Genomic DNA, 15906 nt, shown 5'->3' on the forward strand with positions numbered 1-15906 from the left:
GGATATGAACCAGCACCCATATGGGATCCCAGTGCATTCAAGGCGAGAACTTTTAACCCTAGTCTAGGCGACTGCACAGGGCCCAAAATTGGTAACTTTTTAGAATATCTCAAAAGGATGATACAACATGGTGAAATGTGGTTTAACTTGTTAGTCCAGAGTAGATTTAACATTAAAAAAATAAATTAAGAAACAGGACCTATGTGGTGGTTTGTCAGGCAAATCCTCTACTAGTGGCACTGGCATGCCATAATGGAGCTGGCTCAAGTCTCAGCTACTTCATTTCTGATCTAACTCTTTGCTAATGGCCTTGGAAAGCAGCAGAGGATGGCCCAAACCTTGGATCCCTGCACCCAGATGGCAGACCTAGAAGAAGCTCCTGACTCTCAGGTTTCAATTGGCCCAATTCTGGCTGTTGAGACCTTTAGGGGAGTGAATCAACACATGGAGGATTTCTCTGTCCCTGTAACACTGATGTTCAAGTAAAATAACTAACTAAAACAAAAATCAAAGAAGGCAATATAGGAATCAAACATATAGCAATAAAACAATATCATCTCAATTAAGAAAATAAATTTCAACATGCAGTCTTTATTAGGATTCTCATAAATCTATGAATAGAAATAATTTATTTCTAGAGAAAGAGCAAAACCATATTCATTCACCAAAGACATGACTGTTAATGTAAGGAAGAAAATCCTAAAGAATTTCCAGCAAAGTTACTAGAACTGAAATTTTAAGCATAAAAATCAATTGTATTTGTACACTGGCAAAAATTGGAAGTTAGGAACAACTATAGTTACAGTAATGTAAAAAAGAAACACATGGCATCTAATAAAATACGAAAAGCAGATCATTTCTTTAAGCAAGAGCAAACAGATTAATGATGCTTATGGATCAAAAACTAAAGATGGTTAAATGGTTGATTCTTGGCAGGTTGTTACATAAATGAAGCACAACCTCATATTAGAGCATCATTTTCTTCAAGAAGGTTCTTGATTTCCTTTTTCATTTCTTCAGCAACACATTAGTCATTCAGTAGCATGTTATTTAACTTCATGGTGTTGTTAATTTCTTTTTTCTTCCTGTTGTTGATTTTGTTTTGTGGCTTTTCATTTAAGGGGATGTATAGTAGCTGTGTAATGGAGACTGTCATATCTAGTAACATGTTATTTAACTTCACAACATTTTACATTTCTATTTTTCTTCCTATTGTTGATTTTGTATTGTGACTTTTCATTTAAGGGGATGTATAGTAACTATGAAATGGACACTAACATATCTAGATGTGAGGATACAATGTAGTATGCATTTCTACTTCCGGACAAAGATGGACTTACAATGAAACTCTTTACTATATCTTGACAATAGGATGCTGGACTCTCTGCCATTGTCCATGCCTGCGATGATGGACTATATATGAAGAATTATACTTCAGTAATGATACTAGGTGGAGGAGTAATTACGGAGGGGATCAGAGAAATCCCAGGAGCCTATGGAGCTGTATTATAAAATTACAATAGTAATAATAAATTTTTAAAAAGCATATTTTCATATTTTCATGTATTTGTAAGACCTTGATGAATTTTACACTATTATAAAACGATTTTTACAACTTCCATTTCTGGGTTCTGGTTGCCAGAAAACTGAAAATTCTGTATAACTGCTAATGTTACTTTGGTGAATTGCTCTAAAAGAGTTATTTGTTACCTAGAAGTGAATGCATCGGATTACAAAGTTTTCTTTAAGTTGTACATTTTTGCTTGTTTGTTTGCTTACTTGCTTGCTTAACCTGTTTGTTTTTACGTTTACATCAAAGTGTTGGTGAAGGTTCCTTGAAGATCTGTGTGCACTGATGACTGATAGCTCCAGATTATATACACTTTAACAGCCATGGCACAGGACATAGGAAACCAGGCCATGTGACAGCCCAGCCTAACCAGCACAACAAGTTTCTCTGTGCAACTTCCAAACTCCCTTCCTTTCTGTGCAGCATACAGGTCCACCTCCCATGAAGCTGCAAGATCCACCTCTTTCCAAGTAGCAGGTATCTTAAGTTCCACAATGTTGAGATCGTTCAACAAGGACTAGCTGGGAATATCAAACATTAAGGTGATTATATCATTATTATAGAAGTATTGGGGGAGAGAGCATGCCCGTGCACATCAGGCACCTGAAGCCTTCTGGTATTTTCTAAAAAGTTCCTGGAAAGGGGTGGTGTTTGAGTCACTCTTGAAACTCCTCCCGCTTTATAATAGTCAGCTGGACTCCTCCCTAGAGATCACTGGCCCTGCCCTACCTTTGCATGATATAAACCTATCCTTGTTAAGGAGCTTGTTTTATTTCATTTTTTGGTTTGGGCAATTTTTCCTTTCAAAGGGTTTTTGCCTCATTGGATATTTTTCCATGGAGAGGATATGTTTGTTTTCTTTGCTTGGAGCCTTTTTGCATTCCTGTTTTGTTTTTTAATATACTACTTGATTCTTGAGTTGGAAGTTTGATTTTGCTGTAAATAAAATAAATGCCTTCTCCTTTATATATTTGTTTATGTGTGGCAGGAAGAAAATGCAATACGCTTAGAGAGGAGCCCTGTAGTCTACCACACTGAGATTAGAGTACAGCCTAACCTGAGTCACTGTCTCCAGAGGTCCTTTGTCCAAATACAGTCACCTTGCAGGGTAGGGTTTCAACACAGGAATTTGGGGGATGACACAATTCAACCCATAGCATTACCCTCCTACCTCCCACATTCATTATTCAAGGCATGCAGAATTCCCCTAGTCCCAAAGGTCTTAACTCTCCAGCACGAATTCTAGCCTGTCTAAAAGCTTATCTAAATAGCATCTCAATCAGATTCAAGTGGGACTCAAGGTATGACTCATCCTGAGCCGAAGTTTTCTCCAGCTGTGTACCAACCTGTGAACTGAGACAAGCTATGTGCTTACCAAAACGCAGTAGTGGAACATGCATAGAGAATATGCACTCATTTCAAAAGAGAAAAATTCGAAAATAAGAGAGATGATGGATCTCATTGAAGCCCAAACCTTAAAAAATCCTATTAAATCCTGTTAAATCCTTTTGAGAAAAAGTTATCTTTTTTTTTCTTTTTCTTTTTTTTTTTTTCTCCTGATGCCCTGCTTCCCTGGAGCAACAGACCAACCATTCTGACTTATTGGGGTGGCAATATTTCCCCGTGCTCTATGGGAACAAACCTGCATCTCTTTCAAGGCCCTGTCCTTACAGTTTCCACCAGAATTCCTCCCACATGGCTTTCTGTGACATTCTCACTCCCGGAAGTACAGGAAGAAACACCCTTTTCTCCTGATTCTGCAGGAGGATGTTCCTAATTTCTGTTGGATCGCTTCTGTTGGGTTATTCCACAGCTTCCTTGAAGAATAGCACGTATTTGCACTTGAACAGGTCCATGTGCTTGTCTAATAGAGTCAAAAAGTTTGGCAGTATTCTTCATCCTGCTTAATTTTTATTAAAAGATGACAATATTTCTGCTCATGAAATTTTGGAAATTGTTTATCAAATGATAATCCAGCCACATCTTTGCCTTTTTTGAAAACACAGTTTTTTTTGTTTGTTTTGTGGCAAAACAAGCTGTTTTTTTTTTAATGTTTTTGTTCCTTTTTGCTTAAAAATTCTTTCATCAATTCATCTTTCTATTCTTGTATTTTATTAGAAACATTTAAGAGAAACCAAACCATTCCTTCAATCTGTTGCTTGGAAAGTCCTTCAACTAAATATCCTAGTTTCATTGTTTGGGAAATTCTGCCTTTCACCAAATGCTAGCACATAGCCCAACCAAGTTCTCTGCTTCTTTGTAACAAGGCTGGGTCATTGCCCAGTTTCCAATACATGCTGCTTATTTCCACCTGAGACCTCTCCAGAATGGCAGCTAATGTCCACATTTCTATCAATATTCCGTTCATGATTACTATGTATTCTCTAATAGGGTTAAATTTTCTCTTCATCTCCTTTTCTTAAAGTGCCGCCATCAGAATCACCTTTAATTCTACTGTATGACAGGTTCACTAATAATAAGTCACAAAAGGGAGAACTCCCGCTGTGTGGAGCACAGTAGAGACCTTCACCGTGGCAGCCATTAAGATGGGAGTCTGAATACTTTTTCCCACTTTATGCTGGGCTGCAGTTTACCAACTACCTGAATCTGGTGAAACAGAATACACTCACATGCAACCAGGTATATGAAGTAGATCTATAACTTACAGGTAACAAGAAACGAAGAAGCCTAGGACCCATTCTTAAATGAATGCTTGCATAAATATCTACTGGCAAGGCAAGGTTGGATCACTCGGGTTTATGATAGAATAGTCTGGGATGGCAAGCCAAAAGTGGCCACAACTGGGAAATAAAAACAAAAAGCTTCCAGATCCCTGCTTCCATGACAGATAGGTAAGTTATTGCTCCTCTTCTCCCTCTTGCAGTCTGGCATGTTCTCTACCTTTCAGAGAGGGTTTGGGCCAAATGTGTGCAATGACCTGGTTTGTGTCTGTCCTGAGATTATGACCTCTGCAGGTGGTCATTGCAATTGTTCCTTGACCCAGACATTCTGGCCAAAGTCATCCAGTGCGGGAAGGAAAGTCACATCCAATACAAGCTTTATATGTTTGATGACATTGTCCATATCTGTGGACTCCCATAGAATAAAGGCGCCTCAGCAAGCATAACCTACAGGTTAGCATTATGAGGACCTGTCTGGAGTACGACGGTGCCTTGAGCCACACACCATTCTCAGCACATGGACTTCCAAGGGAACTGGAAGGAGAAAGGGAAATAGAAATGTTGAGAACATTGAAGTTGATACTTCACAGACGTAGGCTAGTAAGTTGGCTGCCTGGTTCACCTCCACTCTCACTAAACGTTTCCCATTTTTAACTGCAGTGCTATATTTTCCTTGTATTAGAATACAGTGCTTATTACTGTAGTGAAAAGGTCAAATTCTGCTTAGCTCATTACCTGTATTATTCTACTGATGTCAGGGTGCATGCGAAGTCCAATGTATCCCCTGAGAGGGTGCTCATTGTCATGTTAGCAGAACTGGGAAGGATGCACTTTGGTCAGAGTAAAGTCCCAGTGTCTATTCAAAATCATGGCATAAGTTACCCTTAAGAATGGCTGTTCATCCCATTATCCACCTAAGCAATGTCACTTATCTCTTCCAGGCAGCAAGCTGTTGCCACAGTCCATGTCCCAGCATAGATCACTTAATAGTCTACTCAGTTACCATTCACCTGACAAGATGGCCACAGAATTATGAGTAGCTCATGAACCAGTGAAAATGTGGCATTTTTGATATGGTGGTTGGGAGAACTTCCAGGCCCTTGCCACCACACGTAATTTGGTCTATCAGACATAATACCTGTGTTTAGTCTGTCAAAAGATGGCCATGTACTGACCTCCTGAAGTCACAGTCCAGTGGATGCCATCTACTTGTTTTGCAGCTATTAATAAGCAATGGAACCATGTAATGCTTTCAGAAGGCATATCTCGGAGTGGGTCTGGGTGACCATAGGCACAAGCAGTCATTATGAATTGTTCCCCTCTGATAAGCTAATCAGCTGTGCATGAAGCCAACTAGTGTGCTGGGGTTTCTGGCGGAGTGCAATCTTGAATGTGCCATTTCCACTTGATGATAATTGAGCTCTAAACCTGCCCAATTTTATTGGTGAGGTTTGTGAGTGCCTGAATGAGAACTTGTACTTTATGGTTATAGTGTCACATGTAGCAGCCTGGCCATAGATGTTATCTTTATCTAGAGCATATTTGCAATGAGTAAGCAATGAGTTGCATTCAAAAGAGAAATATTTGGCAGCTGCCTTATGTATCCAAAACGAGAGGGCCCAGTTTCTCTGTTTATAATAGACCATAATAAGTATTTATGAGGTTGAAAACACCTGTAATTTCTTTATTTTAATTCTTTACTTTCATTGAAAAGGAAGATTTACAAAGAGAGTCAGGAAGATCCTTGATCCTCAGATTCACTCCCCAAGTGACCGCAATGGCCAAAGCTGAGCTGATCTGAAGTTAGGAGTCAGGAGCTTCATCTGAGTCTCCCATATGGGTGCACAGTCGCAAAAGGCTTTGGGTCAGTCTCTACTGCTTCTTCAGGTGACAAGTAGGGAGCTGGACTGGAAGTGGAGCAACTAGGACATGAACCAGCACCCATATGATGTGTCAGCACTTGGAAGTGGAGGATTAGCCAGTTGAGCCATTGCTGTAATTTCATTAGGTTATCAGGCTGCAGAGGATTTTAAAAAGCCAAGGCTTGTTGAACAACTTCTAAAGCCTGCTGATGTAAAGGATCCCATTCAAAACTGACGGCTTTGTTGTTCATCATCTGTCAGTTTTGCTGGACTAAAGTTAAAAGAAACACCAAGGTGGAGTAAGTGCTCTTTTTAGTATCCAAAGAAGCCATTGTCATCTCCTTTTTTTCCCAGTGTGTATCTGTTTCAAAGGCACAGTGGCAGAGAGCTAGAGTGTGCATGGGTGTCACTGTCCTGCAGCGATGGACTTGGTGCATGGAGTCGATACACGCGTGGACTCTGACTGACGGTCAAAAGCCAAAGTTTATTAGGGGCATCAGACTTGATACACTGAGGGTCATATGGGATAAGTGTGGAGGTATTGAGCTTATCAACAAAACCTGTCAACTGTTTCTATACTTTCGTTTGGAACTCCTTTTGTCTTGTATGTCCGACCAAGTGTCCTCATACACATGCTGTCCACTCAACTGTTCTTATACAAATGATATCCAATCAGTTATACAAAAGGTATCCATTCAGTTGTTCTCACACAAATATTATCCAATCAATTGTAATCCTGTGCTCATTGACCTTCTAGGGACACAATGTCCTCCTACACATGGACATATGAAGAAATTTAATGCTCTAGATCACTCTGTAAAAGTCTGAAGAGTTGCAGCTGGATTCCACCAAAGCCAGGAGGCAGAAGCTCCATCAGGGTCTCCCCCATGGGTATCAGAGACTCATGTTCATGGCCTTCCAGAGAGTGAATTAGCCAGGAACTATCTGAAGCCACAGTGAGACTTGATCTCAAGGCATTTCAACATGGCATGTGGACATCCCAGGTACCAGCTTAACCTGTTGTACAACAATCTCTGCTCCAGGTCTCTTCTTTAAAAAAAAAAAAAAAAAAAAAAACCATCTATGCCTTTGAGAGAGAGAGGGAGACAGAAAGTGAGACAGACAGACAGACAGCGGTCTCTTACCTATTGGAAGCTATGGCCAGAGCTGGTGCAGAGTGAAGCCAGGAGCATGGAGCTTCATCTGAGTCTGTCATGTGTAGCGGCCACTCAGATCACCCAGGGCTCCATGTGACTAGTGTGTTCCGCCAGGGTTAACATTTTGGCTAGACTGTATCTAGAACAGAGTTTTGTTTTGTTTTCATTTATCTTCCTGCCCAAGTGGCCTTGGCATTCAGCCTGCAATAATTCATTGATAGCTTCCATGCCTTGGGGGTCTTTTGGAAGAGCTGAACTGAGTGAAACCAGAACTAATGTTCTGGATCAAATTAATAATGTACTTTTTTTCTTCTTAGTTATATATATATATAGTTTAGGCAGCACGGACAGGATTAGACCTGCATCCCTTTCATGGCTCAAATTCTCAGCTGTCATTGGCATCAAAATGGCACAAAAGTCACAATCTACAAAAATATAAACACTGTAGGTTGCTGCATTCTCTCTAAACATCCCAATATAATATGCAATTTTCCCCCTTTTATCTTGACAGAAGCAAAGGAGCACTGCCTTTTGGTGGGAATCTGGAGACCTGGGCTCCTTCTCTTTCGGGAAAGCAAAACATTCAGCTCCCCCTCACCCACTATCCAGGATAGTGAAAAGATTGTGTATTAAAGGAAAATACGATCATATAAGATTCTATATATAAAGCTTTAAAATATTTATATTTACTTGTTTTAAAGGTGGAGTTACACATAGAGGAAGAAAAGGGGACAAAGAGAAATCTTCCCTCTGCTGGTTTATTGTACAAATGGCAACAATGGCCAGGGCAGGGTTAGCTAGAAGCATTTAAGAATGCTTATTTCCCCCCCTCTGTTGAAACGAATCGTTTTGTTTATTATTTCCTCTCCATATTCACCCCTGTTCTTAGTGTATTAAATTTTTTTCATTCTCTTCTCTCTCCATTCACTATTTTTTTTTTACTATAATATATGTCTAGGGCCCGGCGTGGTGGTGCAGTGGTTAAGGTCCTCGCCTTGCATGCCCGGGATCCCATATGGGTGCCGGTTCTAATCTCGGCGGCCCCACTTTCCAACCAGCTCCCTGCCTGTGGCCCGGGAAGGCAGTCGAGGACGGCCCAAAGCTTTGGGACCCTGCACCCGCGTGGGAGACCCAGAAGAGGCTCCTGGCTTCGGATCGGCATAGTATTGGCCATTGCACTCACTTGGGGAATAAATCATCGGATGGAAGATCTTCCTCTCTGTCTCTCCTCTCTGTATATCCGCCTTTCCAATAAAAATAAAATAAATATTTAAAAAAAAATTCTTGTCTAGTTTTTGTAGTAGTTGAGTACAAAAAGCAAACAGCACTTTACCCTTCTGTTGACAATTGTAATATCTAGCAGATTGTTAGCTTCCTTTCATTCCATTACACGGAAGTTTTGCAATAAAGCACATGAGAATGAGGACTTTGGAATTCAAACACCAGCTGTGCTAGCGATGTGGCCTTGGAAAATTATGTAAACTTTATGATCTCAATTTTCTTATCTGTCCAATAAGGGAAATAAGAATAATCTGTAGGGTTCTGGTATGAATTAAAAAATTCAACCTTTGTGGAACACTCACAGTTGTTCCTGACAAATATACTTCCTGTTTTTTTAAAAATTGTTTCTGAATAGGGATGCATTTTTGGTTGAATAAAAGCTGTCCGAAAATTTAACTTTTTGCTAACGGTTCTCAAACTTGACTGCACAGCTGAGTCGTTGAGAAGCATTAGGAAATTCCCTTGCAACATCTCAGACCATTGAGATCAAGTCTCTTACTCAAGGGACCAAGATGGTAGGAGTTTATAAAACTTTGCAGGAAATTTCACTTTGAAGCCAATGCTGCAAACGCTGCTCTAGGCTCTGTCTCCCCATCCCCTCCAGATTCAACGTTTGTTGGCCAATCACTGCAAGCGAGTTTCTTTAGACAAGTTCTTTTGCTTTGTTTGGAATGCAGAGGGTGAGGCCAAATCTGAGAGTTAGGGAGATTTGGAAAAGCCTTGAGCCCAGGATTTCAAGAATGCCAGTTCTTTGACTCTGGTCCCTGCCTGTGTGCTGCTCCCAGCACCCTGAGCCTCAGTCCTTGCTCTGTAGGTGCCAGCCAAGGCAGTCACCTCCCTTCCCTGCCCCCAGACTTTTCTACTGGCTCTTTCTAGTTCCAGGAATGTTCTAGTCTCTGCCCTCCTCCACCACCCATTCTCTCTGGCTGTTTCTCATTGTCATTTCCTCAGAAAAATATTTCTTGACTTTTTCATTAAATCAGGGTCCCCTTGCTTTCTCATTGTGATTGTTCACCAACGTCTTCACAACACCCATCACAGTGTAAAATTGTGTATTCACTCGTGGCATTGGCCTAATGCCCAACTTCTAGACATATTGTAACTGTATGCTTATTCTAATTCTTTAATAATATCTAATGCCCAATGCTATGAAATATGCTCAGTAGCTCGTGAACATCTAATGAACAAATAAATGGATAGTCTTAGAGGTCATTTCTGGACATGGACTTAACAATGAAAATGTAGTGTTAAAAATATATTTTTAGGGCCCAGCACGAGAGCCTAGTGGTTAATGTCCTCATCTTCCAGGCACTGAGATCCCATGTGGGTGCTGGTTTGTATCTTGGCAGCTACACTTCCCTTCCAGCTCCCTGCTTGTGACCTGCAAAAGCAGTCAACAATGGCACAAAGCCCTGGGACCCTGTACCCATATGGGAGATCTGGGGGGAAGCTCCTGGCTCCTGGCTTGAGATCAGCTTAGCTCCCGTTGCTGCTGCTTGGGGTGGGGGTGGGGAGGCAGTGAACCAGCAGATGGAAGATCTTTCTCTGTCTCTTCTTATCTCTGTAAATCTGACTTTACAACAAAGATAAATAAATCTTGGGGCCCGGCGTGATAGCGTAGTGGTTAAAGTCCTTGCTTTGCATGCACCAGGATCCCATATGGTTGCCGGTTCTAATCCTGGCAGCCCCACTTCCCATCCAGCTCCCTGCTTGTGGCCTGGGAAAGCAGTTGAGGACGGCCCAGGCCTTGGGATTCTGCACCCACGTGGGAGACCCAGAGGAGCTCCTGGCTCCTGGCTTCGGATTGGCGCAGCACAGGCCATTGTGTTCACTTGGGGAGTGAACCATTGGACAGAAGATCTTCCTCTCTGTCTCTCCTCCTCTCTGTATATCAGTCTTTCCAATAAAAATAAATAAATCTTTAAAAGAATATAAATCTTTAATACACACACACACACATATATACATTTTTTAATAGAACAATTTTATTTTTTTTAAGATTTAGGAAATAGTGAAACTGAAAAGTATCATCAATCAATTGGATTTAACTGACACTGACAGAGTATCTCATGTAGGCCCGGAAAAATGCACATCTTTTGTCACATTCTTGCTCTTCACCAGCCACAAACACCAATCTGTAAATGCCAGAAAGAAAACAGGATGTCACGATGTGATGGCCTAGTTCTGAGAGACATCAAGAGACTGAAGTGAGAGAAAGACACAGATTTCCTAATGTGAAATGAATAAAAAGGAATGGATTTGGAAACGTGTTGCACAATCGGTGGATCCCTCTGTCAGATGAAATGAGGCCACGAAGGAGAACGCTCTTCTTTCCCTAAGGTATTAACTAGGTTATAAGTCCCCAGCCTGGGAAGGCAGGAGAGATTTCCACCTTTGGACACTGGACTCGGTAAAGGAACTTGATCTTTGTAAAGCGTTTTCTTAGCTGGAGTGAGAGATAAGCGAAGTCTAACTCCTGGGTGAGAAAATGAAAGCAGGCTACTGTCCTGGGGCTGACTCTTGGCCAAGAATCTAGAGAAGAAAAGGCCTGCCTCGGGGGTTGAACTAGCAAGGCGCTGCTGCACTGACGTTGGCTAGGATGGTCAGTAACTTTGAAGCCAGAGATTTCCCCCATGAGCACATGGATTGCCTGGTAATGCCTTATCAATGGTTAGTCTTGAACCCTGTCCTAAAACACTTCAGAGAGGTGAGTTACGCAACAGAGAAGGGCTAGAAGCCAGGAGCTAAGCAAGTGACAAAGTAACAAAGTGTTGGCATAATGACCCACAAAGAATCACATCTGTTCTCACTTTACTTCTTTGAAATGTAACTTTGTGACTTCTTCTTTCCCCAATCTGGTCGGTCTCTAACCCTTGCAACTTGGAGGGCTAATAATTGCAGTAAAAATGAAACTGTGACTGCTGAGCCATCACCATAAAAATGTACACTAATTAAGAATAGAAACAATCTAAGTGTCCATTAATCATGTACCCATTTAGTCATGGGTAAAGAAAAGGTGGTGCATATATACAATGGAATACTACTCAGCCACAAGAACAGATGCAATTTTATTTGCCACATTATGAGTGGAACTGGAGATTATCATGTTAAATGAAATAAGCTAAGTATAGAAAAGCAAATGCTGGGCCCAGCACCGTAGCCTAGCAGCTAAAGTCCTTGCTTTGTACATGCCATGATCCCACATGGGTGCTGGTTCTATTCCCAGCAGTCCCACTTCCCACCCAGCTTCCTGTTTGTAGCCTGGGAAAGCAGTTGAGGACTGCCTAAAGCCTTGGGCCTCTGAACTCGCATGGAAGAGCCAGAAGAGGCTCCTGGCTCCTTGCTTTGGATTGGTACAGCTCCTGCTGTTGTGGACATTTGGGGAGTAAATCAATGGACGGAAGATTTTCCTCTCTGTCTCTCTTCCTCTCTGTATATCTGACTTTCCAATAAAATAATTAATAACTTAAAAAAAAAACAGCATTTCATACTTTGAAAGAAAGACTGTAAAAAAAAATATATAAATGGGGGCTGGTGCCCTGGCGTATTGGATAAATCCTCCGCCTGTGGGTTGGTGTTCTGTATGGGCACTGTTCCACTGTGCGTCCATCTCTTTGGTGATGTGCTTGTGGAAGCAGCGGGGGATGGTCCAATCGCTTGGCCTCGGCATCCATGTGGCAAATCCTGAGGAAGCCCCAGGCTCCTGGCTCCTGGCCTCGGGGTAGCTCAGCTCCAGCCAGCTTCAGTCATTGCAGCCTTTGGGGAATAAACCAGCAGAGGGAGCATCTTTTTCCCCATTGCACCCCGCAACCCCATTAACTCTCTCAAATGAGTAAAATACATTTTTTTTTTTTTTTACAAAAGCATCAACATGACAATTGTTAAAGGATCAATGATGTTTGGGGTTTCTGTGAGATGGGTCCTCTCATCAGTGGGTGGGAGGCTGGGTGGGGCTTCTCCCTTTGTTTCTCCCCTGATACCAGATACAGAAAGAAAAATAATATTAGTGTGAAAACAATGGTCTTATCCACTTTCCTGTAACCCTTGACCCTTTGTGCCCTAATCAACTATGTAAGATTATCAAAATTTAAAAAAATATATATATATGACATTTCCCATGACTGAGAAATGTTGGAATAACAGTCCACAGAAAATTGGATAGCCAATTTTTGTTTGTTTGTTTCGTTCCAGGAACATGCTCCAGATTATTAACTTTTGGAAACTCATAAAGGAAATCCTGATTAGAACTGAACACCTTAATTCAGGAAACATGTACTGAACAGATAATAAAAAAAGCCTCATCACAGCATGGAATTACAGCTACAAATACTCCACAGAAGATTGAATAATTCAGTTGTATTTCCGTGTCCTCATTTTTAAAGCACTCACAATGCACCTGGATTTGGTGGCAACTATTGTTCGCTTTCATTATATGGCATTCAGAGCATCAGCTGAAACATGAGAAATTTAAAGGACCCATCATGTATTCACTGGATCAACCACACTGGAGCTGTTCATATTGCAGGTATGTGGTAAAGATGAAAGCTTCTAATTCTGCGTGATTTTTCTCTGTACTAGGCCTTTATGTAACTGAAGTGAAGCTGGCATTTCTGTGGCTAGCATCTTATATAAACAGTGACTAGAAACAAGAGTGAAACATAGGAAGTATAGCTAACTCAAGTAATGGGAAAAGCTAAGAATAGACTCACCTGCTCTATTATTTCTTTGCACATGAACCTAATGTGTCTTCAGCACACTACCCCTGAGAGTCCCCTACAGAAGCAGCCCTAGGTGACCTGTACTTTGTTTTTCATCATGTGACAGTGTAATAACAGTGCATTCTCGGGCTGGTGTGGGGGCTCAGCAGGCTAGCCCTCTGTCGAGCACTGGCATCACATGTGGGTACCAATTCTAGTCTCAGCTGCTCCGCTTCCCACGCAGCTCCTTGCTTATGCACTGGGAAGGCAGCAGAGGCTAGCCCCAGTCCTTGGGCTCCTGCACCCGTGTAGGAGATCCAGAAGAAATTCCTGGCTCCTGAGCTTCAGATCGGCTCAGCTCTGGCCACTGTGGCCATTTGGGGAGCTAAGCACAGACAGAGGATCTCTCCCTCTCTGTGTGTATATCTACCTTTCAATTAAGAATAATATTAAAAGAAGAAGAGGAAGGAGGAGAGGGGAAAGGAGAAATAGACTTAAATAAAAGCAGATTTAAATAAAAGAGCAGAATCACAAATCTTCTAATTCTCATATTGACAATCTATGAGAAGTTTCTTCACAAGTTTGGTGACAAACCCTGATTGACTTAATATGAGGCTCTTTTTTTTTTTTTAAGTTTTATTTCATTTTTATTGGAAAGCAACTACAAAGAGAATGATCCTCCGTCTGCTGGTTCACTCCCCAAGTGGTGCAATGGCTGGCGCTGAGCCGATCAGAAGCCAGGAGCCAGGAGCTTCGTCTCCTACATGAGTGCAGTGTCCCAAGGCTTTGGACCATCCTCCACTGCCCTTCCAGGCCACAAGCAGGGAGCTGGATAGGAAGTGGAGCAGCTGGGACATGGGCCAGCGCCCATATGGGATCCTGATGCATTCAAGGCAAGGATTTAGCCAGCAAGCCATCATGCTGGGCCCAGTCTAAGGCTCTTTACAGTCTTAAGTTATCACACTTACTTAGCAGGGCTATTGACAATTTACTACAAAAACTGAAGTAAATGTGATCACAGGATGCCAATGGGCATTTTTTTCCCATTGGTTTCAATGAAATACTTTATATATATCCTAAGAGATGATTCCAAAAGACTACTAGCTCCAGGTTTTCAAATAAAAAGTTGTTAAACAGTATTTCCTCCAACGTGCTAATATGGTGATTGTGCCCAACTCAGAGACAGTATGCATATGTGTTCTGTCCCAAAGAGATGTCATGAGGATGAATCTGCAGAAAAAAATAGAAGGAGTGTTAGAATAATGAGCAGGGTCCATGAGAAACTCACATGGTCATGACCTGGCAAGTGATGTAGCTGTGGAAGACATTATAAAATCACGAGAAGCTATTAATTCATGACAGCATACCATGCTGATGCTAATATTTATCTCCTTCAAAATGGAAAGGCTTCCTATTTTGAAAGTTCTTCTAGACATAGTAATTTAGGATAATTTTATTCAGTGGTTCTCAACTGGCTAAAACTTTTTATTTTTTTAATGGGGAAGGAGGACCAGGTTTACAGAGAGAAGAAAAGATCATCAATCCTCAGGTTCATTCCCCAGATGGCCGCAGTGGCAGAACTGAGTTGATCTGAAACCAGAAGCCAGGAGCTTCTTCCAGGTCTCTGATGTGGCTGCAGGGTCTCAAGGATTTGGGCCATTCTTTACTGCTTCCCAGGCCACAAGTAGGGAGCTGGATGGGGAATACAGCAGCCAAGATACAAACCAATGCCCATATGGGATCCCAGTGCTTACAATATGAGAATTCAGCCATTCAGCCATTACACTGGGCCCAACTAGCTAAAACTTATGATGTTCTAGAGTTTTCTACAGATAACCAAGGATGAAGAAGTAGTCCATAGGAAATAGACCTCATCATAAGCACAGGCTTTCTTTTTTCTTTTTTTAAGATTTATTTATTTTTATTGGAAAGGCAGATTTACAGAGAGAGGAGATAACACAGATAAAGATCTTCCATTTACTGGTTCACTCCCCAACTGGCTGCAATGGCTGGAGCTGAGCCAGTCCAAAGCCAGGAGCTAAGAACTTCTTCCAGGTCTCCCACGCAGGTACAGGGTCCCAAGGCTTTGTGCTTACCTCCTCTGCTTTCCCAGGCCACAAGCAGAGAGTTATATGGAAAGTAGAGGAGCTGGGCCATGAACCAACATTATATGGAATCCCAGCTGACGTAAGGTGAGGAATTAACCACTAGGCTACTGTACTGGCGTCGTTAGCACACATTTTGATTTACCTTGTCTGGAAAGGTGTTGGCAACTGTATATTTAAAAACTCCTACATGTTTCCAATGTAAAGATTTAGTGCCCAGGATGGACCTCAGATCAGAATTTTAGAATCTGAAGCCCAGATACAAATGTTTTCTTAAAATATGACCAGGTGCTTCCAAGCACATCCAAACTTCAAAACAAATGGTCATGACCCAGAGTGGAGTGGCTTATGGAGTAAGTGTGGGAAGTGATTTTCTTCCTGAAAAAAGTCAGTTCTAGATAATCAATGAACTGATAGTGCCATAACCATGGAATTCTTTCCAAATTTCTTAAGAATACCAAAAGCACTAGGGGAAGATGGGAGGAATAATGGAATAACAAAAACATTTTAAGATTTGCTAAAATGTTTTGCTTAAATGTTTTAAGGTTTGTTA

This window comes from Ochotona curzoniae, unplaced genomic scaffold, assembly GCF_017591425.1.
Source record: "Ochotona curzoniae isolate NIBS_2020 unplaced genomic scaffold, NIBS_Ocur_1.0 contig_1014, whole genome shotgun sequence".
NCBI classification, from domain to species: Eukaryota; Metazoa; Chordata; class Mammalia; order Lagomorpha; family Ochotonidae; genus Ochotona; species Ochotona curzoniae.